At 40.8% G+C, this 26,400-nt stretch overlaps 26 non-coding genes across 26 annotated transcripts; 8 read left to right on the forward strand and 18 right to left on the reverse strand.

Annotated features, from left to right (window-relative positions):
- Positions 1-6,382: 6,382 nt before the first annotated feature.
- On the reverse strand, positions 6,383-6,454 carry Trnag-ucc. Its single transcript has one exon. It is a non-coding gene; the product is annotated as a tRNA-Gly (tRNA).
- Positions 6,455-6,639: 185 nt separating this feature from the next.
- Positions 6,640-6,758, reverse strand: Trnal-caa. The gene is made up of 2 exons: positions 6,721-6,758; positions 6,640-6,684 (listed from the first exon to the last, which is right to left on the reverse strand). It is a non-coding gene; the product is annotated as a tRNA-Leu (tRNA).
- Positions 6,759-7,796: 1,038 nt separating this feature from the next.
- Positions 7,797-7,915, reverse strand: Trnal-caa. The gene is made up of 2 exons: positions 7,878-7,915; positions 7,797-7,841 (listed from the first exon to the last, which is right to left on the reverse strand). It is a non-coding gene; the product is annotated as a tRNA-Leu (tRNA).
- A 1,028-nt stretch (positions 7,916-8,943) lies between these two features.
- Positions 8,944-9,062, reverse strand: Trnal-caa. The gene is made up of 2 exons: positions 9,025-9,062; positions 8,944-8,988 (listed from the first exon to the last, which is right to left on the reverse strand). It is a non-coding gene; the product is annotated as a tRNA-Leu (tRNA).
- A 1,028-nt stretch (positions 9,063-10,090) lies between these two features.
- On the reverse strand, positions 10,091-10,209 carry Trnal-caa. Its single transcript has 2 exons — positions 10,172-10,209; positions 10,091-10,135 (listed from the first exon to the last, which is right to left on the reverse strand). It is a non-coding gene; the product is annotated as a tRNA-Leu (tRNA).
- Positions 10,210-10,550: 341 nt separating this feature from the next.
- Positions 10,551-10,622, forward strand: Trnae-cuc. The gene has a single exon. It is a non-coding gene; the product is annotated as a tRNA-Glu (tRNA).
- A 358-nt stretch (positions 10,623-10,980) lies between these two features.
- On the reverse strand, positions 10,981-11,052 carry Trnag-ucc. Its single transcript has one exon. It is a non-coding gene; the product is annotated as a tRNA-Gly (tRNA).
- A 1,084-nt stretch (positions 11,053-12,136) lies between these two features.
- Trnag-ucc lies at positions 12,137-12,208 on the reverse strand. Its single transcript has one exon. It is a non-coding gene; the product is annotated as a tRNA-Gly (tRNA).
- Positions 12,209-13,291: 1,083 nt separating this feature from the next.
- Trnag-ucc lies at positions 13,292-13,363 on the reverse strand. Its single transcript has one exon. It is a non-coding gene; the product is annotated as a tRNA-Gly (tRNA).
- A 1,342-nt stretch (positions 13,364-14,705) lies between these two features.
- Positions 14,706-14,824, reverse strand: Trnal-caa. The gene is made up of 2 exons: positions 14,787-14,824; positions 14,706-14,750 (listed from the first exon to the last, which is right to left on the reverse strand). It is a non-coding gene; the product is annotated as a tRNA-Leu (tRNA).
- Positions 14,825-15,851: 1,027 nt separating this feature from the next.
- On the reverse strand, positions 15,852-15,970 carry Trnal-caa. Its single transcript has 2 exons — positions 15,933-15,970; positions 15,852-15,896 (listed from the first exon to the last, which is right to left on the reverse strand). It is a non-coding gene; the product is annotated as a tRNA-Leu (tRNA).
- A 536-nt stretch (positions 15,971-16,506) lies between these two features.
- On the forward strand, positions 16,507-16,578 carry Trnae-cuc. Its single transcript has one exon. It is a non-coding gene; the product is annotated as a tRNA-Glu (tRNA).
- A 358-nt stretch (positions 16,579-16,936) lies between these two features.
- On the reverse strand, positions 16,937-17,008 carry Trnag-ucc. The gene has a single exon. It is a non-coding gene; the product is annotated as a tRNA-Gly (tRNA).
- Positions 17,009-17,193: 185 nt separating this feature from the next.
- Trnal-caa lies at positions 17,194-17,312 on the reverse strand. The gene is made up of 2 exons: positions 17,275-17,312; positions 17,194-17,238 (listed from the first exon to the last, which is right to left on the reverse strand). It is a non-coding gene; the product is annotated as a tRNA-Leu (tRNA).
- A 349-nt stretch (positions 17,313-17,661) lies between these two features.
- Positions 17,662-17,733, forward strand: Trnae-cuc. Its single transcript has one exon. It is a non-coding gene; the product is annotated as a tRNA-Glu (tRNA).
- Positions 17,734-18,091: 358 nt separating this feature from the next.
- On the reverse strand, positions 18,092-18,163 carry Trnag-ucc. Its single transcript has one exon. It is a non-coding gene; the product is annotated as a tRNA-Gly (tRNA).
- A 654-nt stretch (positions 18,164-18,817) lies between these two features.
- Positions 18,818-18,889, forward strand: Trnae-cuc. The gene has a single exon. It is a non-coding gene; the product is annotated as a tRNA-Glu (tRNA).
- Positions 18,890-19,248: 359 nt separating this feature from the next.
- Trnag-ucc lies at positions 19,249-19,320 on the reverse strand. Its single transcript has one exon. It is a non-coding gene; the product is annotated as a tRNA-Gly (tRNA).
- Positions 19,321-19,974: 654 nt separating this feature from the next.
- Positions 19,975-20,046, forward strand: Trnae-cuc. The gene has a single exon. It is a non-coding gene; the product is annotated as a tRNA-Glu (tRNA).
- A 2,045-nt stretch (positions 20,047-22,091) lies between these two features.
- Positions 22,092-22,163, forward strand: Trnae-cuc. Its single transcript has one exon. It is a non-coding gene; the product is annotated as a tRNA-Glu (tRNA).
- A 1,073-nt stretch (positions 22,164-23,236) lies between these two features.
- Positions 23,237-23,308, forward strand: Trnae-cuc. The gene has a single exon. It is a non-coding gene; the product is annotated as a tRNA-Glu (tRNA).
- Positions 23,309-23,876: 568 nt separating this feature from the next.
- Trnag-ucc lies at positions 23,877-23,948 on the reverse strand. Its single transcript has one exon. It is a non-coding gene; the product is annotated as a tRNA-Gly (tRNA).
- Positions 23,949-24,574: 626 nt separating this feature from the next.
- Positions 24,575-24,646, forward strand: Trnae-cuc. Its single transcript has one exon. It is a non-coding gene; the product is annotated as a tRNA-Glu (tRNA).
- Positions 24,647-25,005: 359 nt separating this feature from the next.
- Positions 25,006-25,077, reverse strand: Trnag-ucc. Its single transcript has one exon. It is a non-coding gene; the product is annotated as a tRNA-Gly (tRNA).
- Positions 25,078-25,262: 185 nt separating this feature from the next.
- Trnal-cag lies at positions 25,263-25,380 on the reverse strand. The gene is made up of 2 exons: positions 25,343-25,380; positions 25,263-25,307 (listed from the first exon to the last, which is right to left on the reverse strand). It is a non-coding gene; the product is annotated as a tRNA-Leu (tRNA).
- A 768-nt stretch (positions 25,381-26,148) lies between these two features.
- Positions 26,149-26,220, reverse strand: Trnag-ucc. Its single transcript has one exon. It is a non-coding gene; the product is annotated as a tRNA-Gly (tRNA).
- Positions 26,221-26,400: the final 180 nt, after the last annotated feature.

Here is a 26,400-nt window from a genome sequence, read left to right on the forward strand (position 1 = left end):
ATTTCTTCTTGCCTACGTTCTCGGCTTAACATGGCGCAACCGACAGCAGCGGACGCATTGGCAGCCGCAATTGCGTCGGCTACGACCGCTACAACCGTTGGCAACCGTATTGACGCCGTGGAAACCCAATTGATCAATATCACGGCCCAACTTCAAGCCCTGCTCACGGCCGCAGCAGCACTTGCTCCTTCAATGCAACAAATGATCGAGGTAGCACTAAATATCCCACCAACTACGCCACTTACAACCGACGAAATTTTAGATCTCATCGCGGACTACAGTCCCCTCGATAAGTATGGGATCACCCCGCGCCGTTCCATAAGGCGGCGTGTATTTTTCATATGGGTTTTTCGGGTGGCAAAAATCGAAAAAATGACATAAATTCACCAAACTTGGGATTTATGTCATTTTACGTCTTTTTTATCTTTTCAGATTTTTTCCCCTATTTTTTTAGGCCTAGAAAAGTGGCGCCCAAAGTATCGGATCACTCCGACGCCGCCCGTGTTGTCTTATGGCGCAAATGGGCTTTTCATATTGCTTTTTATATATTTAATTTTTAAGAAGGAATTTTTATATTCAAACCCTTTTAACATTTCTCTTATATAAATTAACTGTAAGATTTCCATTATGATCGGAACCATTTCCGAATTTTCCCAGATTTATTAATTTCCCCGGTAGCTAAAATAAGAGACTATAGAAGAGTTCATTTAGGGTTTGCAACCTCTGTCGCCTGGCGTAGGCCGGAAAATTAGTGTCTTTTTTAAACGCCGCTGGCGCTCCGCTACCTTTTTTTGATTTATGAAAACCCATCAAGGTCATTTTTCTCATTTTTAATTTGACAACTGCGTAAACAATTTGGTTACTGTTTAGCCTTAATTTTTCACTTAGTTTGTCAGTGGCCGGACGTCAGTTTTTCAGAGAGAATATTCGTAGCTATTAATTTGAGAAGCTTATTTGGAATCTGCAGTCAACAGTTCGATACGTAATGGCTAGTTATATCCTTAACATGTTTGACAATGAGAGAAGAATCAATTTTTGCCATTCTATGCCGATTCGCCGTACTCAGTTCAACTCAGTGTCGAATAGCGGAGTTCGCAGTGAGACGCTCGCGACGAGTCAAAAAGAATATCCGGACGACCCATCGGACGAGCTCATAGAGTGCGTGAGAGAGGAACTAGTGGGAGAATTTGCTAGGGTATTCGACCAATCCGCGGGATTGCGATGCATGGACGGACCGGAAATGATTATTAGTTTGAAAGATGACGCCGTGCCGTACTAGGTCAATGGTGCGCGGCCCATCGCATTCGCCTACCACTCAAAAGTGAAGCAGCAGCTGAACGAATTGCAGGAAAAAGGCATCATTGAACCGGTCAAGGAACCATCCGAGTGGGCGGCACCCTAAGTAGTGGCCAGGAAGCCGGATAATTCCATCCGCATATGCGTGGACCACACGAAGCTCAACCAGCATGTCCATCGACCCACTTATCCGACGAGAACGCCTCGCGATGCTGTCGCGGAAATAGCCGGCTGTGCCCAGTTCTTCAGTACCTTCGACGCCGCCAATGGATATTTCCAGATTCCGCTCCACCCCGATAGCCAGCATCTGACGAATTTTATGACTTCATGGGGCCGCTACAAGTTGCTTCGGGCCTCTATGGGCCTTTGCAGCTCAAGTGAAGAGTACAATCGCCGTGCGGACGCTGCTTTCGCTCAGCTGTCCCTGGTAGTTCAGGTGGTCGACGACATCCTTCGCTTCGACTCCTCCTTCTCGGCTCATGCACCTCATGTGGTGGGGGTACGCGCCGTCTTGACCGCCGCACAAAATGCTTGCATCACCTTGAACGAAAATAAATTCCATTTCGCGAAACGTTCCGTGGAATTGGTCGGATTCCAGATCCAGAGCGGCGGCTTTGCTGTAGCCCCGGACAAACTCAAAGCCATTCCGTATTTCCCCCAGCCAGCCAACATTACAGAGCTCCGCTCATTCATGAGGCTCGTGGAACAATTGGCGGGATTCTCCACGGACTTGGCGGCCGCCAAGGGCCCATTACGGCCGTTGCTAAATTCCCAAAACTCGTATGTATGGACGCCGGACCATGAAAGTGCCTTTGCCGCGGTTAAAGCGGCGTTAACGGTGCCTCCAATATTGGCTCATTTCAACCTGGAACTCGAAACAACGCTCCAGGTGGACGCTTCCCGAAAAAACGGGATGGGTTACGCCCTCCTGCAGCGCCACAACGATGTATGGAAGTTCGTCGACGCCAACTCGCGGTGGTGCACCGACACAGAGACCGGATACGCGATAGTGGAGCTGGAACTTGCCGCAGTGGAGTTGCCAGTGACGACGTTCAGGCATTCGCGCGGACCATGAGGCTAAGGCGAGTAGCAACCATCACCGATACAAGCTCGGACGACGACGATCAATCGGATCCGTCGCTCGAAAATCCGCCCGGACGTACGGACATGGTGCTCGACAGCCTACGCAAGGTCGCAGCAGATGATGAAACGTATCTGGAACTCATAGCCGCCGTCGAGTCCGGATTCTCCGCTCGTCGTGAAATAACTGCTCCATCCGTGCGACAATACTGGACGATCCGGCAGGAATTATCAGTGGACGACGGCTTGGTGCTTTTCGGAAAGCGCATTGTCATCCCCCAACGCTCCCGCCGCGACATCCTCGCGAAACTTCACGCCGCCCACCAGGGGATCGTCAGAATTAAACGACGAGCCCGTCAAACGATCTACTGGCCCGGCCTGAACAACGACATAGTATCGATGGTCGAACGCTGCCAGGCCTGCCAAGACCGGCTACCGTCTCAAATACGAGAGCCCCTCCTCCGTGATGTCCTACCACAGCGCATCTTTGAAGAAGTAACGGTGGACCTGTTTGAGTCTGGCCGCCTGTATACACTAATTTTCCTGCCTACGCCAGCTGATAGAGGTTGTAAACCGTAAATGAAGTCTTCTGCAGTCTCTGATTTCAGAAACTCAGGAAATGAATAAATCTGGTAAAATCCGAAAATGATTCGGATCATCATGAAAAACTCACAGTTAGTTTATGAAAGGGTAGTGTATACACGGTTTGAAAATAAAAATTTCTTCTTGAAAATTAAATATATAAAAATCAATGTGAAAAACAAGTTTGGGCCATCAGATAACATGGTTGGCGTCGGAGTGATCCGATACTTTTGGAGCCACTTTTAGAGGCCTATCCCATGAACGAAAAAATCTGAAAAAAATTCAGACGAAACAAAAGAGGTAAAATGACATAAATTCCAAGTTTTTTGAATTTACGTCATTGTTTCACTTTTTTCCACCCGAAAAACCAACTAGAAAAATACACGCCGCCTTATGGAAAGGCGCGGGGTGATCCCATACTTATGGAGGGGACTGTATAGTGGACCGAAGAAATCTAGTCCTACATTTGTAAATGCTGGTAAAAATGCTTGAAGACGTTCTTTTGGCAGGCTTGCCATAATTGGCAGTTTTGGACGGGAGCGAGACAGGCGACATTCGCGGCATTTGTACAGCATCTTTCGGATTTCACGTCGACCACGGGGTACCCAGTATTTCCATCGTAGTTCAATTAAAATCCATTGTACACCTGAATGGTGCACCTTCTGATGGCGTCGGCTATAATGAGGGTGGTTAGGTGGTGATTAAGTCCTAGAATTACGGGATTGCGACCCTTCGGGAAGATTTCAGTGTGTTTGAAGCGGCCTTCGGCTCGGAGAAGCCCATTCTTGTCGATAAACGGATTGAATTTTCGTAAAGGGGAGGTTTTTTACATACTTTCCGGAGGATATGGAGGCATATTTTTGAGGGTATGCTTCGCGAATGCTGCGGAAAGACATAAAGTAAACGCTTGGTCTAACTCATGGGCATGGAGTGGCGTTTTGTCTTCGGCGGGACGATGTAGCTGGGCTACGCTGCGTTTCAAGTCGTTGAGGATTTCGTGGTGGCGAATTTTTTTCGGTAATAGGTGCTGATTGCTGGGACGGGATTGGTTCTACATTTACGTGGCCGACTGTTGTTTTTGGGCACCATTCGGTGTCGTTAGTTCCGAGTGGTAGTAGCTCGGCCTTTCCTGTTTCGTGAGACAAAGGTTCCTTCAGAAATGCTGGCCCAGTTAACCTTATTTGAGATAAAGATTCTAGCTTGGGGGGGGCATTCCTCTCGTGCAGTCGTCGGCGGGATTTTTTGATCCAGATATGAATCTCCATTGTTCTGGTTCTGAAAGCCGGAGAATTTCACCGACGCGATGTGAGACCGAGCTGGAATAGTTGCAGGGGGAAGAATTGATCCAGCGAAGGACTATTTCCGAGTCCGTCCAGAAATAGTATTCTGTAATGGGCAATCTCAATTCGCTTTTAATCGTTTTTGCTAGTCGAACAGCGGTGACTGCGCCTTGCAGCTCGAAGCGGGGGATTGAGAGTAACTTTAAAGGGGCCAATCGACCTATAGAAAGAACAAAACTCAGATGAATCTTTACCTTGGCGATGGTTCGAAGGTACGCTACTGCTCCAAATGCGTCGGACGAGGCGTCTGAGAATAGGTGCAATTCGAACTGGCTATCTTTAATGGGGAGATCTGCCGTTCTGAAACATCGTGGGATGGAGATTTGTTCTAACAATGGCAACTCTTCGGACCAAGAGTTCCATTTGAGCAGGATTCCCTCTGGCAACGTTTCGTCCCAACCTTGTGCTTCTAAACGAGAGCCTGATTTTCGGGCCGGTACGCGTTCTTGGGTTGTTCGCCATGTCGCTTGAAACAGAATTTTGGCTTGAGTGATAACGGATAGAAGGATGCCTAATGGGTCGAAAGTACGGGACATTTCTGACAGAATTTGACGCTTTGATGTGACCATTTCCATTGGCCGGTTTCGGATCCGGTGTCAATCGACGTCGCAAACCCATACGAGGCGGAGCAAGTATTCAATCGGTAATTTGTCGAAATCTAATTTGAGAGTCTTGTTCGCCCGTTCTGAAGCTGGAATGGAGGCTAAAAGGCGTCGGGATGAGGAAGCAAACGCTGTTAGACGAAAGCTTCTGGACGCGAGAGACTTGCGGCCTGTTTTGAGAAAAGGTTGGATTCCTCTTCGGTTTCGAACGAGTCAATTAAGTTGTCTGCGTAGAAATTGTCGACGAGAACGTTAGCTACGGCTGGGAATTGCGTATTGCTGTTTACTCCGTGCTGCAGGACCCAAAAAGCGAAAGTGGACGAGGAGACGGCTCCAAAAACTTGCGTAGTAATCTATAGTGTTCGAAGTGGTTCGTCACTGCCTGGAGTGCGCCACACGAAGCGCAATGCGGATTGATCTTTGGGAGTGACTCTGACTCGGTGATACATGCCCTCTATATCTGCAGATACGGTGAATAAATGCTGCCGCGATCGAAGCAGCACGCCGGTGAAGTTTGATAGCAAGACAGGGCCACGTAGAAGAAAGTCGTTAAGGCAGACGTTGTTGAGTTTAGCTTAAAAGTAAAAAACCACACGGATTTTGTTTGGTTTATTCGGATTAGTGACGAAATGGTTGCCTTACCTTTTGGCTGAGGCTTTCCGGGAAAAACGCGTTCGGCCCCATGAATGAGAGAGTGGTGCTTGCCGGGGCAGGCATTACACGCCAAGTCGGTGTTCCTGCAGGATCGCCCATAGTGTCCGGGAAGCAAGCATTTGAAACAGTGGTTATTTTCTCCGCAAAGGGCTGCTCGCTGAGAAGGCAACATTTTGCAAAATATGACGCATGCTTCGAGACGATGGCCAGGGTTATCGCTGCAAGCTGGACATGCAGGCCATTGGTTGTTTGTTCGATTGGGTCTCTCGGATGGGCCTTTGACGGAATTATTTAGAATTGTTGGTGGGAAAGATACTGCAGCGCGCATTGGCTGATTTTGCTTCGGTGTTACGTAATTGTTGAGTTTGGCGCCACGCAAATCTTCCACTTCTACAATGGCGTCAATCCAGCGGTAAAAGGAGGCTCTCATCTATGAGAGCTTCCGGGGTAAGATTCACAAGGGATGGGAAAAGAGCACTGGACAAGTTTTGCAACTTTTGGCCATTTTTGTCAAAAACATCTGGCAAACAGTTTCTGCGTTTCCAGAACTATTGCAATCGGCTTAACTTACATACATACGAGCCAAAATCTTTCTAGTACATTGGATATACTAAGTACATCGGCATGTTTCCATCGAGACTCCATCATAAAATGGTTTCTTTGCAAGAAATATCGCCAAGGAATAAGAAATTACATCTATGTCAATTATTCATGTGTGAAAGAAAAAGAAATGAACAACTATATTTTACCTAAAGAGTAACATTTGTGTAAATTGACTTCAATTCCGTAGGTTGACTAGTCTGCTAAGAAATGGCAAGATTGCTAAACTGCGATGACCGAGAATCGAACTCGGGTCAATTGCTTGGAAGGCAACTATGCTAACCACTATACCACCATCGCTTGACGTGAGTTAGCGTCATGATTTCCGTATTGTCACATCTTTTTAAATTACAGAACATCGACCAGTATTACCACTTGGTGACCTTGTATCGTGGTACATTAAGCATTCTCTATCACTATATCAAAGCAACCTCTCTAATTATGTTGCAATGCGATGATCATGTGTATTCAGATATTTATATGTTTGTCAGGAGTGGGATTTGAACCCACGCCTTCATTGAAGACCAGAACACTGCAACTTCTTTTATTGAAGCAAGGATTATGTCCTTGAGTCTGGCGCCTTAGACCGCTCGGCCATCCTGACCACATCTGGTGTACCTAAATTCTTTTGCCCAACAGATGTGACATTAAAACTCTTCTAACTCATTCAAGAGTTCCTTGCCATAGGCGATTTATACCAGGTCGACAATTGTATTACGTTGTATTGCGTTTGAATATGTATTTTTTTTTGAATATGTATTTTCTTGAGTCTGGTGCCTTAGAGCGCTCGGCCATCCTGACCTCATCAGATCTAGCTAAATTCCTTTGCATTACAGATGTGGGATTTAAACTCTTCTAACTTATCCAAGAGTTCCTTGCCCTAGGCTGTTTATACCAGGACAACAATTGTATTATGTTGTATTGATTTGGAATATGTATTTTTCAAGCGATTTAATCCCATATTGTCTAGTGGTTAGGATACCTGGCTCTCACCCAGGAGGCCCGGGTTCAATTCCCGGTATGTGAAAAGAGGAACTGGAAAATTTTGCAAGTTTTGGCCATTTTTGTCAAATACATCTGGCAAACAGTTTCTGCGTTTCCAGAACTATTGCAATCGGCTTAACTTACATACATACGAGCCAAAATCTTTCTAGTACATTGGATATACTAAGTACATCGGCATGTTTCCATCGAGACTCCATCATAAAATGGTTTCTTTGCAAGAAATATCGCCAAGGAATAAGAAATTACATCTATGTCAATTATTCATGTGTGAACGAAAAAGAAATGAACAACTATATTTTACCTAAAGAGTAACATTTGTGTAAATTGACTTCAATTCCGTAGGTTGACTAGTCTGCTAAGAAATAGCAAGATTGCTAAACTGCGATGGCCGAAAACAGAACTCGGGTCAACTGCTTGGAAGGCAACTATGCTAACCACTATACCACCATCGCTTGACGTGAGTTAGCGTCATGATTTCCGTATTGTCACATCTTTTGAAATTACAGAACATCGAGCAGTATTACCACTTGGTGACCTTGTATCGTGGTACATTAAGCATTCTCTATCACCATATCAAAGCAACCTCTCTAATTATGTCGCAATGCGATGATCATGTGCATTCAGATATTTATATGTTTGTCAGGAGTGGGATTTGAACCCACGCCTTCATTGAAGACCAGAATACTGCAACTTCTTTTATTGAAGCAAGAATTATGTCCTTGAGTCTGGCGCCTTAGACCGCTCGGCCATCCTGACCACATCAGGTGTACCTAAATTCTTTTGCCCAACAGATGTGACATTAAAACTCATTCAAGAGTTCCTTGCCATAGGCGATTTATACCAGGTCAACAATTGTATTACGTTGTATTGCGTTTGAATATGTATTTTTTTTGAATATGTATTTTCTTGAGTCTGGTGCCTTAGAGCGCTCGGCCATCCTGACCTCATCAGATCTAGCTAAATTCCTTTGCATTACAGATGTGGGATTTAAACTCTTCTAACTTATCCAAGAGTTCCTTGCCCTAGGCTGTTTATACCAGGACAACAATTGTATTATGTTGTATTGATTTGGAATATGTATTTTTCAAGCGATTTAATCCCATATTGTCTAGTGGTTAGGATACCTGGCTCTCACCCAGGAGGCCCGGGTTCAATTCCCGGTATGTGAAAAGAGGAACTGGAAAATTTTGCAAGTTTTGGCCATTTTTGTCAAATACATCTGGCAAACAGTTTCTGCGTTTCCAGAACTATTGCAATCGGCTTAACTTACATACATACGAGCCAAAATCTTTCTAGTACATTGGATATACTAAGTACATCGGCATGTTTCCATCGAGACTCCATCATAAAATGGTTTCTTTGCAAGAAATATCGCCAAGGAATAAGAAATTACATCTATGTCAATTATTCATGTGTGAACGAAAAAGAAATGAACAACTATATTTTACCTAAAGAGTAACATTTGTGTAAATTGACTTCAATTCCGTAGGTTGACTAGTCTGCTAAGAAATAGCAAGATTGCTAAACTGCGATGGCCGAAAACAGAACTCGGGTCAACTGCTTGGAAGGCAACTATGCTAACCACTATACCACCATCGCTTGACGTGAGTTAGCGTCATGATTTCCGTATTGTCACATCTTTTGAAATTACAGAACATCGAGCAGTATTACCACTTGGTGACCTTGTATCGTGGTACATTAAGCATTCTCTATCACCATATCAAAGCAACCTCTCTAATTATGTCGCAATGCGATGATCATGTGCATTCAGATATTTATATGTTTGTCAGGAGTGGGATTTGAACCCACGCCTTCATTGAAGACCAGAATACTGCAACTTCTTTTATTGAAGCAAGAATTATGTCCTTGAGTCTGGCGCCTTAGACCGCTCGGCCATCCTGACCACATCAGGTGTACCTAAATTCTTTTGCCCAACAGATGTGACATTAAAACTCATTCAAGAGTTCCTTGCCATAGGCGATTTATACCAGGTCAACAATTGTATTACGTTGTATTGCGTTTGAATATGTATTTTTTTTGAATATGTATTTTCTTGAGTCTGGTGCCTTAGAGCGCTCGGCCATCCTGACCTCATCAGATCTAGCTAAATTCCTTTGCATTACAGATGTGGGATTTAAACTCTTCTAACTTATCCAAGAGTTCCTTGCCCTAGGCTGTTTATACCAGGACAACAATTGTATTATGTTGTATTGATTTGGAATATGTATTTTTCAAGCGATTTAATCCCATATTGTCTAGTGGTTAGGATACCTGGCTCTCACCCAGGAGGCCCGGGTTCAATTCCCGGTATGTGAAAAGAGGAACTGGAAAATTTTGCAAGTTTTGGCCATTTTTGTCAAATACATCTGGCAAACAGTTTCTGCGTTTCCAGAACTATTGCAATCGGCTTAACTTACATACATACGAGCCAAAATCTTTCTAGTACATTGGATATACTAAGTACATCGGCATGTTTCCATCGAGACTCCATCATAAAATGGTTTCTTTGCAAGAAATATCGCCAAGGAATAAGAAATTACATCTATGTCAATTATTCATGTGTGAACGAAAAAGAAATGAACAACTATATTTTACCTAAAGAGTAACATTTGTGTAAATTGACTTCAATTCCGTAGGTTGACTAGTCTGCTAAGAAATAGCAAGATTGCTAAACTGCGATGGCCGAAAACAGAACTCGGGTCAACTGCTTGGAAGGCAACTATGCTAACCACTATACCACCATCGCTTGACGTGAGTTAGCGTCATGATTTCCGTATTGTCACATCTTTTGAAATTACAGAACATCGAGCAGTATTACCACTTGGTGACCTTGTATCGTGGTACATTAAGCATTCTCTATCACCATATCAAAGCAACCTCTCTAATTATGTCGCAATGCGATGATCATGTGCATTCAGATATTTATATGTTTGTCAGGAGTGGGATTTGAACCCACGCCTTCATTGAAGACCAGAATACTGCAACTTCTTTTATTGAAGCAAGAATTATGTCCTTGAGTCTGGCGCCTTAGACCGCTCGGCCATCCTGACCACATCAGGTGTACCTAAATTCTTTTGCCCAACAGATGTGACATTAAAACTCATTCAAGAGTTCCTTGCCATAGGCGATTTATACCAGGTCAACAATTGTATTACGTTGTATTGCGTTTGAATATGTATTTTTTTTGAATATGTATTTTCTTGAGTCTGGTGCCTTAGAGCGCTCGGCCATCCTGACCTCATCAGATCTAGCTAAATTCCTTTGCATTACAGATGTGGGATTTAAACTCTTCTAACTTATCCAAGAGTTCCTTGCCCTAGGCTGTTTATACCAGGACAACAATTGTATTATGTTGTATTGATTTGGAATATGTATTTTTCAAGCGATTTAATCCCATATTGTCTAGTGGTTAGGATACCTGGCTCTCACCCAGGAGGCCCGGGTTCAATTCCCGGTATGGGAAAAGAGGAACTGGAAAAATTTGCAAGTTTTGGCCATTTTTGTCAAATACATCTGGCAAACAGTTTCTGCGTTTCCAGAACTATTGCAATCGGCTTAACTTACATACATACGAGCCAAAATCTTTCTAGTACATTGGATATACTAAGTACATCGGCATGTTTCCATCGAGACTCCATCATAAAATGGTTTCTTTGCAAGAAATATCGCCAAGGAATAAGAAATTACATCTATGTCAATTATTCATGTGTGAACGAAAAAGAAATGAACAACTATATTTTACCTAAAGAGTAACATTTGTGTAAATTGACTTCAATTCCGTAGGTTGACTAGTCTGCTAAGAAATAGCAAGATTGCTAAACTGCGATGGCCGAGAATCGAACTCGGGTCAATTGCTTGGAAGGCAACTATGCTAACCACTATACCACCATCGCTTCCAGACGTGAGTTAGCGTCATGATCTCCGTACTGTCACATCTTTTTAAATTACAGAACATCGACCAGTATTACCACTTGGTGACCTTGTATCGTGGTACATTAAGCATTCTCTATCACTATATCAAAGCAACCTCTCTAATTATGTTGCAATGCGATGATCACGTGTATTCAGATATTTATATGTTTGTCAGGAGTGGGATTTGAACCCACGCCTTCATTGAAGACCAGAATACTGCAACTTCATTTATTGAAGCAAGGATTATGTCCTTGAGTCTGGCGCCTTAGACCGCCGGCCATCCTGACCACATCAGGTGTACCTAAATTCCTTTGCCCAACAGATGTGACATTAAAACTCTTCTAACTCATTCAAGAGTTCCTTGCCATAGGCGATTAATACCAGGTCAACAATTGTATTACGTTGTATTGCGTTTGAATATGTATTTTTTTTAATATGTATTTTCTTGAGTCTGGTGCCTTAGAGCGCTCGGCCATCCTGACCTCATCAGATCTAGCTAAATTCCTTTGCATTACAGATGTGGGATTTAAACTCTTCTAACTTATCCAAGAGTTCCTTGCCCTAGGCTGTTTATACCAGGACAACAATTGTATTATGTTGTATTGATTTGGAATATGTATTTTTCAAGCGATTTAATCCCATATTGTCTAGTGGTTAGACTACCTGGCTCTCACCCAGGAGGCCCGGGTTCAATTCCCGGTATGGGAAAAGAGGAACTGGAAAAATTTGCAAGTTTTGGCCATTTTTGTCAAATACATCTGGCAAACAGTTTCTGCGTTTCCAGAACTATTGCAATCGGCTTAACTTACATACATACGAGCAAAATCTTTCTAGTACATTGGATATACTAAGTACATCGGCATGTTTCCATCGAGACTCCATCATAAAATGGTTTCTTTGCAAGAAATATCGCCAAGGAATAAGAAATTACATCTATGTCAATTATTCATGTGTGAACGAAAAAGAAATGAACAACTATATTTTACCTAAAGAGTAACATTTGTGTAAATTGACTTCAATTCCGTAGGTTGACTAGTCTGCTAAGAAATAGCGAGATTGCTAAACTGCGATGGCCGAGAATCGAACTCGGGTCAATTGCTTGGAAGGCAACTATGCTAACCACTATACCACCATCGCTTGACGTGAGTTAGCGTCATGATTTCCGTATTGTCACATCTTTTTAAATTACAGAACATCGACCAGTATTACCACTTGGTGACCTTGTATCGTGGTACATTAAGCATTCTCTATCACCATATCAAAGCAACCTCTCTAATTATGTTGCAATGCGATGATCATGTGTATTCAGATATTTATATAATTGTCAGGAGTGGGATTTGAACCCACGCCTTCATTGAAGACCAGAATACTGCAACTTCTTTTATTGAAGCAAAGTTTATGTCCTTGATTCTGGCACCTTAGACCGCTCGGCCATCCTGACCACATCAGGTGTACCTAAATTCCTTTGCCCAACAGATGTGACATTAAAACTCTTCTAACTCATTCAAGAGTTCCTTGCCGTAGGCGATTTATACCAGGTCAACAATTGTATTACGTTGTATTGCGTTTGAATATGTATTTTTTTTAATATGTATTTTCTTGAGTCTGGTGCCTTAGAGCGCTCGGCCATCCTGAACTCATCAGATCTAGCTAAATTCCTTTGCATTACAGATGTGGGATTTAAACTCTTATAACTTATCCAAGAGTTCCTTGCCCTAGGCTGTTTATACCAGGACAACAATTGTATTATGTTGTATTGATTTGGAATATGTATTTTTCAAGCGATTTAATCCCATATTGTCTAGAGGTTAGGATACCTGGCTCTCATACAGGAGGCCCGGGTTCAATTCCCGGTATGGGAAAAGAGGAACTGAAAAATTTTGCAAGTTTTGGCCATTTTTGTCAAATACATCTGGCAAACAGTTTCTGCGTTTCCAGAACTATTGCAATCGGCTTAACTTACATACATACGAGCCAAAATCTTTCTAGTACATTGGATATACTAAGTACATCGGCATGTTTCCATCGAGACTCCATCATAAAATGGTTTCTTTGCAAGAAATTTCGCCAAGGAATAAGAAATTACATCTATGTCAATTATTCATGTGTGAACGAAAAAGAAATGAACAACTATATTTTACCTAAAGAGTAACATTTGTGTATATTGACTTCAATTCCGTAGGTTGACTAGTCTGCTAAGAAATAGCAAGATTGATAAACTGCGATGGCCGAGAATCGAACTCGGGTCAATTGCTTGGAAGGCAACTATGCTAACCACTATACCACCATCGCTTGACGTGAGTTAGCGTCATGATTTCCGTATTGTCACATCTTTTTAAATTACAGAACATCGACCAGTATTACCACTTGGTGACCTTGTATCGTGGTACATTAAGCATTCTCTATCACTATATCAAAGCAACCTCTCTAATTATGTTGCAATGCGATGATCATGTGTATTCAGATATTTATATAATTGTCAGGAGTGGGATTTGAACCCACGCCTTCATTGAAGACCAGAATACTGCAACTTCTTTTATTGAAGCAAAGTTTATGTCCTTGATTCTGGCACCTTAGACCGCTCGGCCATCCTGACCACATCAGGTGTACCTAAATTCCTTTGCCCAACAGATGTGACATTAAAACTCTTCTAACTCATTCAAGAGTTCCTTGCCATAGGCGATTTATACCAGGTCGACAATTGTATTACGTTGTATTGCGTTTGAATATGTATTTTTTTTTGAATATGTATTTTCTTGAGTCTGGTGCCTTAGAGCGCTCGGCCATCCTGACCTCATCAGATCTAGCTAAATTCCTTTGCATTACAGATGTGGGATTTAAACTCTTCTAACTTATCCAAGAGTTCCTTGCCCTAGGCTGTTTATACCAGGACAACAATTGTATTATGTTGTATTGATTTGGAATATGTATTTTTCAAGCGATTTAATCCCATATTGTCTAGTGGTTAGGATACCTGGCTCTCACCCAGGAGGCCCGGGTTCAATTCCCGGTATGTGAAAAGAGGAACTGGAAAATTTTGCAAGTTTTGGCCATTTTTGTCAAATACATCTGGCAAACAGTTTCTGCGTTTCCAGAACTATTGCAATCGGCTTAACTTACATACATACGAGCCAAAATCTTTCTAGTACATTGGATATACTAAGTACATCGGCATGTTTCCATCGAGACTCCATCATAAAATGGTTTCTTTGCAAGAAATATCGCCAAGGAATAAGAAATTACATCTATGTCAATTATTCATGTGTGAACGAAAAAGAAATGAACAACTATATTTTACCTAAAGAGTAACATTTGTGTAAATTGACTTCAATTCCGTAGGTTGACTAGTCTGCTAAGAAATAGCAAGATTGCTAAACTGCGATGGCCGAAAACAGAACTCGGGTCAACTGCTTGGAAGGCAACTATGCTAACCACTATACCACCATCGCTTGACGTGAGTTAGCGTCATGATTTCCGTATTGTCACATCTTTTGAAATTACAGAACATCGAGCAGTATTACCACTTGGTGACCTTGTATCGTGGTACATTAAGCATTCTCTATCACCATATCAAAGCAACCTCTCTAATTATGTCGCAATGCGATGATCATGTGCATTCAGATATTTATATGTTTGTCAGGAGTGGGATTTGAACCCACGCCTTCATTGAAGACCAGAATACTGCAACTTCTTTTATTGAAGCAAGAATTATGTCCTTGAGTCTGGCGCCTTAGACCGCTCGGCCATCCTGACCACATCAGGTGTACCTAAATTCTTTTGCCCAACAGATGTGACATTAAAACTCATTCAAGAGTTCCTTGCCATAGGCGATTTATACCAGGTCAACAATTGTATTACGTTGTATTGCGTTTGAATATGTATTTTTTTTAATATGTATTTTCTTGAGTCTGGTGCCTTAGAGCGCTCGGCCATCCTGAACTCATCAGATCTAGCTAAATTCCTTTGCATTACAGATGTGGGATTTAAACTCTTATAACTTATCCAAGAGTTCCTTGCCCTAGGCTGTTTATACCAGGACAACAATTGTATTATGTTGTATTGATTTGGAATATGTATTTTTCAAGCGATTTAATCCCATATTGTCTAGAGGTTAGGATACCTGGCTCTCATACAGGAGGCCCGGGTTCAATTCCCGGTATGGGAAAAGAGGAACTGGAAAATTTTGCAAGTTTTGGCCATTTTTGTCAAATACATCTGGCAAACAGTTTCTGCGTTTCCAGAACTATTGCAATCGGCTTAACTTACATACATACGAGCCAAAATCTTTCTAGTACATTGGATATACTAAGTACATCGGCATGTTTCCATCGAGACTCCATCATAAAATGGTTTCTTTGCAAGAAATTTCGCCAAGGAATAAGAAATTACATCTATGTCAATTATTCATGTGTGAACGAAAAAGAAATGAACAACTATATTTTACCTAAAGAGTAACATTTGTGTATATTGACTTCAATTCCGTAGGTTGACTAGTCTGCTAAGAAATAGCAAGATTGCTAAACTGCGATGGCCGAGAATCGAACTCGGGTCAATTGCTTGGAAGGCAACTATGCTAACCACTATACCATCATCGCTTGACGTGAGTTAGCGTCATGATTTCCGTATTGTCACATCTTTTTAAATTACAGAACATCGACCAGTATTACCACTTGGTGACCTTGTATCGTGGTACATTAAGCATTCTCTATCACTATATCAAAGCAACCTCTCTAATTATGTTGCAATGCGATGATCATGTGTATTCAGATATTTATATGTTTGTCAGGAGTGGGATTTGAACCCACGCCTTCATTGAAGACCAGAATACTGCAACTTCTTTTATTGAAGCAAGGATTATGTCCTTGAGTCTGGCGCCTTAGACCGCTCGGCCATCCTGACCACATCAGGTATACCTAAATTCCTTTGCCCAACAGATGTGGCATTAAAACTCTTCTAACTCATCCAAGAGTTCCTTGCCCTAGGCGATTTATACCAGGTCAACAATTGTATTGCGTTTGAATATGCATTTTTTTTAATATGTTTTTTCTTGAGTCTGGTGCCTTACAGCGCTCGGCCATCCTGACCACATCAGGTGTACCTAAATTCCTTTGCCCAACAGATGTGACATTAAAACTCTTCTAACTCATTCAAGAGTTCCTTGCCATAGGCGATTTATACCAGGTCAACAATTGTATTACGTTGTATTGCGTTTGAATATGTATTTTTTTTTGAATATGTATTTTCTTGAGTCTGGTGCCTTAGAGCGCTCGGCCATCCTGACCTAATCAGATCTAGCTAAATTCCTTTGCATTACAGATGTGGGATTTAAACTCTTCTAACTTATCCAAGAGTTCCTTGCCCTAGGCTGTTTATACCAGGACAACAATTGTATTATGTTGTATTGATTTGGAATATGTATTTTTCAAGCGATTTAATCCCATATTGTCTAGAGGTTAGGATACCTGGCTCTCACCCAGGAGGCCCGGGTTCAATTCCCGGTATGGGAAAAGAGGAACTGGAAAATTTTGCAAGTTTTGGCCATTTTTGTCAAATACATCTGGCAAACAGTTTCTGCGTTTCCAGAACTATTGCAATCGGCTTAACTTACATACATACGAGCCAAAATCTTTCTAGTACATTGGATAAACTAAGTACATCGGCATGTTTCCATCGAGACTCCATCATAAAATGGTTTCTTTGCAAGAAATATCGCCAAGGAATAAGAAATTACATCTATGTCAATTATTCATATGTGAACGAAAAAGAAATGAACAACTATATTTTACCTAAAGAGTAACATTTGTGTATATTGACTTCAATTCCGTAGGTTGACTAGTCTGCTAAGAAATAGCATGAATGATAAACTGCGATGGCCGAGAATCGAACTCGGGTCAATTGCTTGGAAGGCAACTATGCTAACCACTAAACCACCATCGCTTGACGTGAGTTAGCGTCATGATTTCCGTATTGTCACATCTTTTTAAATTACAGAACATCGACCAGTATTACCACTTGGTTACCTTGTATCTTGGTACATTAAGCATTCTCTATCACTATATCAAAGCAACCTCTCTAATTATGTTGCAATGCGATGATCATGTGTATTCAGATATTTATATGTTTGTCAGGAGTGGGATTTGAACCCACGCCTTCATTGAAGACCAGAATACTGCAACTTCTTTTATTGAAGCAAGGATTATGTCCTTGAGTCTGGCGCCTTAGACCGCTCGGCCATCCTGACCAGATGAGGTGTACCTAAATTCCTTTGCCCAACAGATGTGACATTAAAACTCTTCTAACTCATTCAAGAGTTCCTTGCCATAGGCGATTTATACCAGGTCAACAATTGTATTACGTTGTATTGCGTTTAAATATGTATTTTTTTTAATATGTATTTTCTTGAGTCTGGTGCCTTAGAGCGCTCGGCCATCCTGACCTCATCAGATCTAGCTAAATTCCTTTGCATTACAGATGTGGGATTTAAACTCTTCTAACTTATCCAAGAGTTCCTTGCCCTAGGCTGTTTATACCAGGACAACAATTGTATTATGTTGTATTGATTTGGAATATGTATTTTTCAAGTGATTTAATCCCATATTGTCTAGTGGTTAGGATACCTGGCTCTCACCCAGGAGGCCCGGGTTCAATTCCCGGTATGGGAAAAGAGGAACTGGAAAATTTTGCAAGTTTTGGCCATTTTTGTCAAATACATCTGGCAAACAGTTTCTGCGTTTCCAGAACTATTGCAATCGGCTTAACTTACATACATACGAGCCAAAATCTTTCTAGTACATTGGATATACTAAGTACATCGGCATGTTTCCATCGAAACTCCATCATAAAATGGTTTCTTTGCAAGAAATATCGCCAAGGAATAAGAAATTACATCTATGTCAATTATTCATGTGTGAACGAAAAAGAAATGAACAACTATATTTTACCTAAAGAGTAACATTTGTGTATATTGACTTCAATTCCGTAGGTTGACTAGTCTGCTAAGAAATAGCAAGATTGCTAAACTGCGATGGCCGAGAATCGAACTCGGGTCAATTGCTTGGAAGGCAACTATGCTAACCACTATACCACCATCGCTTGACATAAGTTAGCGTCATGATTTCCGTATTGTCACATCTTTTTAAATTACAGAACATCGACCAGTATTACCACTTGGTGACCTTGTATCGTGGTACATTAAGCATTCTCTATCACTATATCAAAGCAACCTCTCTAATTATGTTGCAATGCGATGATCATGTGTATTCAGATATTTATATGTTTGTCAGGAGTGGGATTTGAACCCACGCCTTCATTGAAGACCACAACATTGCAACTTCTTTTATTGAAGCAAGGATTATGTCCTTGAGTCTGGCGCCTTAGACCGCTCGGCCATCCTGACCACATCAGGTGTACCTAAATTCCTTTGCCCAACAGATGTGACATTAAAACTCTTCTAACTCATTCAAGAGTTCCTTGCCATAGGCGATTTATACCAGGTCAACAATTGTATTACGTTGTATTGCGTTTGAATATGTATTTTTTTTTAATATGTATTTTCTTGAGTCTGGCGCCTTAGAGCGCTCGGCCATCCTGACCTCATCAGATCTAGCTAAATTCCTTTGCATTACAGATGTGGGATTTAAACTCTTCTAACTTATCCAAGAGTTCCTTGCCCTAGGCTGTTTATACCAGGAGAACAATTGTATTATGTTGTATTGATTTGGAATATGTATTTTTCAAGAGATTTAATCCCATATTGTCTAGTGGTTAGGATACCTGGCTCTCACCCAGGAGGCCCGGGTTCAATTCCCGGTATGGGAAAAGAGGAACTGGAAAATTTTGCAAGTTTTGGCCATTTTTGTCAAATACATCTGGCAAACAGTTTCTGCGTTTCCAGAACTATTGCAATCGGCTTAACTTACATACATACGAGCCAAAATCTTTCTAGTACATTGGATATACTAAGTACATCGGCATGTTTCCATCGAGACTCCATCATAAAATGTTTTCTTTGCAAGAAATATCGCCAAGGAATAAGAAATTACATCTATGTCAATTATTCATGTGTGAACGAAAAAGAAATGAACAACTATATTTTACCTAAAGAGTAACATTTGTGTATATTGACTTCAATTCCGTAGGTTGACTAGTCTGCTAAGAAATAGCAAGATTGATAAAACTGCGATGGCCGAGAATCGAACTCGGGTCAATTGCTTGGAAGGCAACTATGCTAACCACTAAACCACCATCGCTTGACGTGAGTTAGCGTCATGATTTCCGTATTGTCACATCTTTTTAAATTACAGAACATCGACCAGTATTACCACTTGGTGACCTTGTATCTTGGTACATTAAGCATTCTTTATCACTATATCAAAGCAACCTCTCTAATTATGTTGCAATGCGATGATCATGTGTATTCAAATATTTATATGTTTGTCAGGAGTGGGATTTGAACCCACGCCTTCATTGAAGAACAGAATACTGCAACTTCTTTTATTGAAGCAAGGTTTATGTCCTTGAGTCTGGCGCCTTAGACCGCTCGGCCATCCTGACCACATCAGGTGTACCTAAATTCCTTTGCCCAACAGATGTGACATTAAAACTCTTCTAACTCATTCAAGAGTTCCTTGCCATAGGCGATTTATACCAGGTCAACAATTATATTACGTTGTATTGCGTTTGAATATGTATTTTTTTTTAATATGTATTTTCTTGAGTCTGGCGCCTTAGAGCGCTCGGCCATCCTGACCTCATCAGATCTAGCTAAATTCCTTTGCATTACAGATGTGGGATTTAAACTCTTCTAACTTATCCAAGAGTTCCTTGCCCTAGGCTGTTTATACCAGGACAACAATTGTATTATGTTGTATTGATTTGGAATATGTATTTTTCAAGAGATTTAATCCCATATTGTCTAGTGGTTAGGATACCTGGCTCTCACCCAGGAGGCCCGGGTTCAATTCCCGGTATGGGATAAGAGGAACTGGAAAATTTTGCAAGTTTTGGCCATTTTTGTCAAATACATCTGGCAAACAGTTTCTGCGTTTCCAGAACTATTGCAATCGGCTTAACTTACATACATACGAGCCAAAATCTTTCTAGTACATTGGATATACTAAGTACATCGGCATGTTTCCATCGAGACTCCATCATAAAATGGTTTCTTTGCAAGAAATATCGCCAAGGAATAAGAAATTACATCTATGTCAATTATTCATGTGTGAACGAAAAAGAAATGAACAACTATATTTTACCTAAAGAGTAACATTTGTGTAAATTGACTTCAATTCCGTAGGTTGACTAGTCTGCTAAGAAATAGCAAGATTGCTAAACTGCGATGGCCGAGAATCGAACTCGGGTCAATTGCTTGGAAGGCAACTATGCTAACCACAATACCACCATCGCTTGACATAATTTAGCGTCATGATTTCCGTATCGTCACATCTTTTTAAATTACAGAACATCGACCAGTATTACCACTTGGTGACCTTGTATCGTGGTACATTAAGCATTCTCTATCACTATATCAAAGCAACCTCTCTAATTATGTTGCAATGCGATGATCATGTGTATTCAGATATTTATATGTTTGTCAGGAGTGGGATTTGAACCCACGCCTTCATTGAAGACCACAACATTGCAACTTCTTTTATTGAAGCAAGGATTATGTCCTTGAGTCTGGCGCCTTAGACCGCTCGGCCATCCTGACCACATCAGGTGTACCTAAATTCCTTTGCCCAACAGATGTGACATTAAAACTCTTCTAACTCATTCAAGAGTTCCTTGCCATAGGCGATTTATACCAGGTCAACAATTGTATTACGTTGTATTGCGTTTGAATATGTATTTTTTTTAATATGTATTTTCTTGAGTCTGGCGCCTTAGAGCGCTCGGCCATCCTGACCTCATCAGATCTAGCTAAATTCCTTTGCATTACAGATGTGGGATTTAAACTCTTCTAACTTATCCAAGAGTTCCTTGCCCTAGGCTGTTTATACCAGGAGAACAATTGTATTATGTTGTATTGATTTGGAATATGTATTTTTCAAGAGATTTAATCCCATATTGTCTAGTGGTTAGGATACATGGCTCTCACCCAGGAGGCCCGGGTTCAATTCCCGGTATGGGAAAAGAGGAACTGGAAAATTTTGCAAGTTTTGGCCATTTTTGTCAAATACATCTGGCAAACAGTTTCTGCGTTTCCAGAACTATTGCAATCGGCTTAACTTACATACATACGAGCCAAAATCTTTCTAGTACATTGGATATACTAAGTACATCGGCATGTTTCCATCGAGACTCCATCATAAAATGTTTTCTTTGCAAGAAATATCGCCAAGGAATAAGAAATTACATCTATGTCAATTATTCATGTGTGAACGAAAAAGAAATGAACAACTATATTTTACCTAAAGAGTAACATTTGTGTATATTGACTTCAATTCCGTAGGTTGACTAGTCTGCTAAGAAATAGCAAGATTGATAAAACTGCGATGGCCGAGAATCGAACTCGGGTCAATTGCTTGGAAGGCAACTATGCTAACCACTAAACCACCATCTATCGATTTGAACCCACGCCTTCATTGAAGAACAGAATACTGCAACTTCTTTTATTGAAGCAAGGTTTATGTCCTTGAGTCTGGCGCCTTAGACCGCTCGGCCATCCTGACCACATCAGGTGTACCTAAATTCCTTTGCCCAACAGATGTGACATTAAAACTCTTCTAACTCATTCAAGAGTTCCTTGCCATAGGCGATTTATACCAGGTCAACAATTGTATTACGTTGTATTGCGTTTGAATATGTATTTTTTTTTAATATGTATTTTCTTGAGTCTGGCGCCTTAGAGCGCTCGGCCATCCTGACCTCATCAGATCTAGCTAAATTCCTTTGCATTACAGATGTGGGATTTAAACTCTTCTAACTTATCCAAGAGTTCCTTGCCCTAGGCTGTTTATACCAGGACAACAATTGTATTATGTTGTATTGATTTGGAATATGTATTTTTCAAGAGATTTAATCCCATATTGTCTAGTGGTTAGGATACCTGGCTCTCACCCAGGAGGCCCGGGTTCAATTCCCGGTATGGGAAAAGAGGAACTGGAAAATTTTGCAAGTTTTGGCCATTTTTGTCAAATACATCTGGCAAACAGTTTCTGCGTTTCCAGAACTATTGCAATCGGCTTAACTTACATACATACGAGCCAAAATCTTTCTAGTACATTGGATATACTAAGTACATCGGCATGTTTCCATCGAGACTCCATCATAAAATGGTTTCTTTGCAAGAAATATCGCCAAGGAATAAGAAATTACATCTATGTCAATTATTCATGTGTGAACGAAAAAGAAATGAACAACTATATTTTACCTAAAGAGTAACATTTGTGTAAATTGACTTCAATTCCGTAGGTTGACTAGTCTGCTAAGAAATAGCAAGATTGCTAAACTGCGATGGCCGAGAAACGAACTCGGGTCAATTGCTTGGAAGGCAACTATGCTAACCACAATACCACCATCGCTTGACGTGAGTTAGCGTCATGATTTCCGTATTGTCACATCTTTTTAAATTACAGAACATCGACCAGTATTACCACTTGGTGACCTTGTATCGTGGTACATTAAGCATTCTCTATCACTATATCAAAGCAACCTCTCTAATTATGTTGCATTGCGATGATCATGTGTTTTCAGATATTTATATGTTTGTCAGGAGTGGGATTTGAACCCACGCCTTCATTGAAGGCCAGAATACTGAAACTTCTTTTATTGAAGCAAGGATTATGTCCTTGAGTCTGGCGCCTTAGACCGCTCGGCCATCCTGACCACATCAGGTGTACCTAAATTCCTTTGCCCAACAGATGTGGCATTAAAACTCTTCTAACTCATCCAAGAGTTCCTTGCCCTAGGCGATTTATACCAGGTCAACAATTGTATTGCGTTTGAATATGCATTTTTTTTAATATGTTTTTTCTTGAGTCTGGTGCCTTACAGCGCTCGGCCATCCTGACCTCATCAGATCTAGCTAAAATCCTTTGCATTACAGATGTGGGATTTAAACTCTTCTAACTTATCCAAGAGTTCCTTGCCCTAGGCTGTTTATACCAGGACAACAATTGTATTATGTTGTATTGATTTGTAATATGTATTTTTCAAGGGATTTAATCCCATATTGTCTAGTGGTTAGGATACCTGGCTCTCACCCAGGAGGCCCGGGTTCAATTCCCGGTATGGGAAAAGAGGAACTGGAAAATTTTGCAAGTTTTGGCCATTTTTGTCAAATACATCTGGCAAACAGTTTCTGCGTTTCCAGAACTATTGCAATCGGCTTAACTTACATACAGTATCGTCCAAAAAAATCCGAACACCATGGTCTCTTTCTTTATTTAAAAAAAATATTTCTGCATTTTTTCTTAATTCTAATAAATGAACTTTGTAAAACAATTAATTCTACACATAATATGAAGTCTTGAAAGTTAAAAACAAAGAATCTACATTAAACTGGGCTTTTGAAAAAGAGGTGCGTTCGGATTTTTTTGGACGATACTGTACATACGAGCCAAAATCTTTCTAGTACATTGGATATACTAAGTACATCGGCATGTTTCCATCGAGACTCCATCATAAAATGGTTTCTTTGCAAGAAATATCGCCAAGGAATAAGAAATTACATCTATGTCAATTTTTCATGTGTGAACGAAAAAGAAATGAACAACTATATTTTACCTAAAGAGTAACATTTGTGTAAATTGACTTCAATTCCGTAGGTTGACTAGTCTGCTAAGAAATAGCAAGATTGCTAAACTGCGATGGCCGAGAATCGAACTCGGATCAATTGCTTGGAAGGCAACTATGCTAACCACTATACCACCATCGCTTGACGTGAGTTAGCGTCATGATTTCCGTATTGTCACATCTTTTTAAATTACAGAACATCGACCAGTATTACCACTTGGTGACCTTGTATCGTGGTACATTAAGCATTCTCTATCACTATATCAAAGCAACCTCTGTGTTTTCAGATATTTATATGTTTGTCAGAAGTGGGATTTGAACCCACGCCTTCATTGAAGACCAGAATACTGCAACTTCTTTTATTGAAGCAAGAATTATGTCCTTGAGTCTGGCGCCTTAGACCGCTATGCCATCCTGACCACATCAGGTGTACCTAAATTCCTTTGCCCAACAGATGTGACATTAAAACTCTTCTAACTCATTCAAGAGTTCCTTGCCATAGGCGATTTATACCAGGTCAACAATTGTTTTACGTTGTATTGCGTTTGAATATGTATTTTTTTGAATATGTATTTTCTTGAGTCTGGTGCCTTAGAGCGCTCGGCCATCCTGACCTCATCAGATCTAGCTAAATTCCTTTGCATTACAGATGTGGGATTTAAACTCTTCTAACTTATCCAAGAGTTCCTTGCCCTAGGCTGTTTATACCAGGACAACAATTGTATTATGTTGTATTGATTTGGAATATGTATTTTTCAAGCGATTTAATCCCATATTGTCTAGTGGTTAGGATACCTGGCTCTCACCCAGGAGGCCCGGGTTCAATTCCCGGTATGGGAAAAGAGGAACTGGAAAATTTTGCAAGTTTTGGCCATTTTTGTCAAATACATCTGGCAAACAGTTTCTGCGTTTCCAGAACTATTGCAATCGGCTTAACTTACATACATACGAGCCAAAATCTTTCTAGGACATTTGACATACTAAGTACATTGGCATGTTTCCATCGAGACTCCATCATAAAATGGTTTCTTTGCAAGAAATATCGCCAAGGAATAAGAAATTACATCTATGTCAATTATTCATGTGTGAACGAAAAAGAAATGAACAACTATATTTTACCTAAAGAGTAACATTTGTGTAAATTGACTTCAATTCCGTAGGTTGACTAGTCTGATAAGAAATAGCAAGATTGATAAAACTGCGATGGCCGAGAATCGAACTCGGGTCAATTGCTTGGAAGGCAACTATGCTAACCACTATACCACCATCGCTTGACGTGAGTTAGCGTCATGATTTCCGTATTGTCACATCTTTTTAAATTACAGAACATCGAGCAGTATTACCACTTGGTGACCTTGTATCGTGGTACATTAAGCATTCTCTATCACTATATTAGAGCAACCTCTCTAATTATGTTGCAATGCGATGATCATGTGTTTTCAGATATTTATATGTTTGTCAGGAGTGGGATTTAAACCCACGCCTTCATTGAAGACCAGAATACTGCAACTTCTTTTATTGAAGAAAGGACTATGTCCTGAGTCTGGCGCCTTAGACCGCTCGGCCATCCTGACCACATCAGGTATACCTAAATTCCTTTGCCCAACAGATGTGGCATTAAAACTCTTCTAACTCATCCAAGAGTTCCTTGCCCTAGGCGATTTATACCAGGTCAACAATTGTATTGCGTTTGAATATGCATTTTTTTAATATGTTTTTTCTTGAGTCTGGTGCCTTACAGCGCTCGGCCATCCTGACCTCATCATATCTAGCTAAATTCCTTTGCATTACAGATGTGGGATTTAAACTCTACTAACTTTTTCAAGAGTTCCTTGCCCTAGGCTGTTTATACCAGGACAACAATTGTATTATGTTGTATTGATTTGGAATATGTATTTTTTGAGCGATTTAATCCCATATTGTCTAGTGGTTAGGATACCTGGCTCTCACCCAGGAGGCCCGGTTTCAATTCCCGGTATGGGAAAAGAGGAACTGGAACATTTTGCAAGTTTTGGCCATTTTTGTCAAATACATCTGGCAAACAGTTTCTGCGTTTCCAGAACTATTGCAATCGGCTTAACTTACATACATACGAGCCAAAATCTTTCTAGTACATTGGATATACTAAGTACATCGGCATGTTTCCATCGAGACTCCATCATAAAATGGTTTCTTTGCAAGAAATATCGCCAAGGAATAAGAAATTACATCTATGTCAATTATTCATGTGTGAACGAAAAAGAAATGAACAACTATATTTTACCTAAAGAGTAACATTTGTGTAAATTGACTTCAATTCCGTAGGTTGACTAGTCTGCTAAGAAATAGCAAGATTGCTAAACTGCGATGGCCGAGAATCGAACTCGGGTCAATTGCTTGGAAGGCAACTATGCTAACCACTATACCACCATCGCTTGACGTGAGTTAGCGTTATGATTTCCGTATTGTCACATCTTTTTAAATTACAGAACATCGAGCAGTATTACCACTTGGTGACCTTGTATCGTGGTACATTTAGTATTTCCGCGAGAGAATGAGACAGTAGAGGAGGGGGGGCGTAGGCCTATCAATTGCTTCTAATCGATGCACGGGTT

The sequence above is a fragment of the Daphnia pulex genome, chromosome 8 (assembly GCF_021134715.1).
Source record: "Daphnia pulex isolate KAP4 chromosome 8, ASM2113471v1".
Lineage (NCBI taxonomy): Eukaryota > Metazoa > Arthropoda > Branchiopoda > Diplostraca > Daphniidae > Daphnia > Daphnia pulex.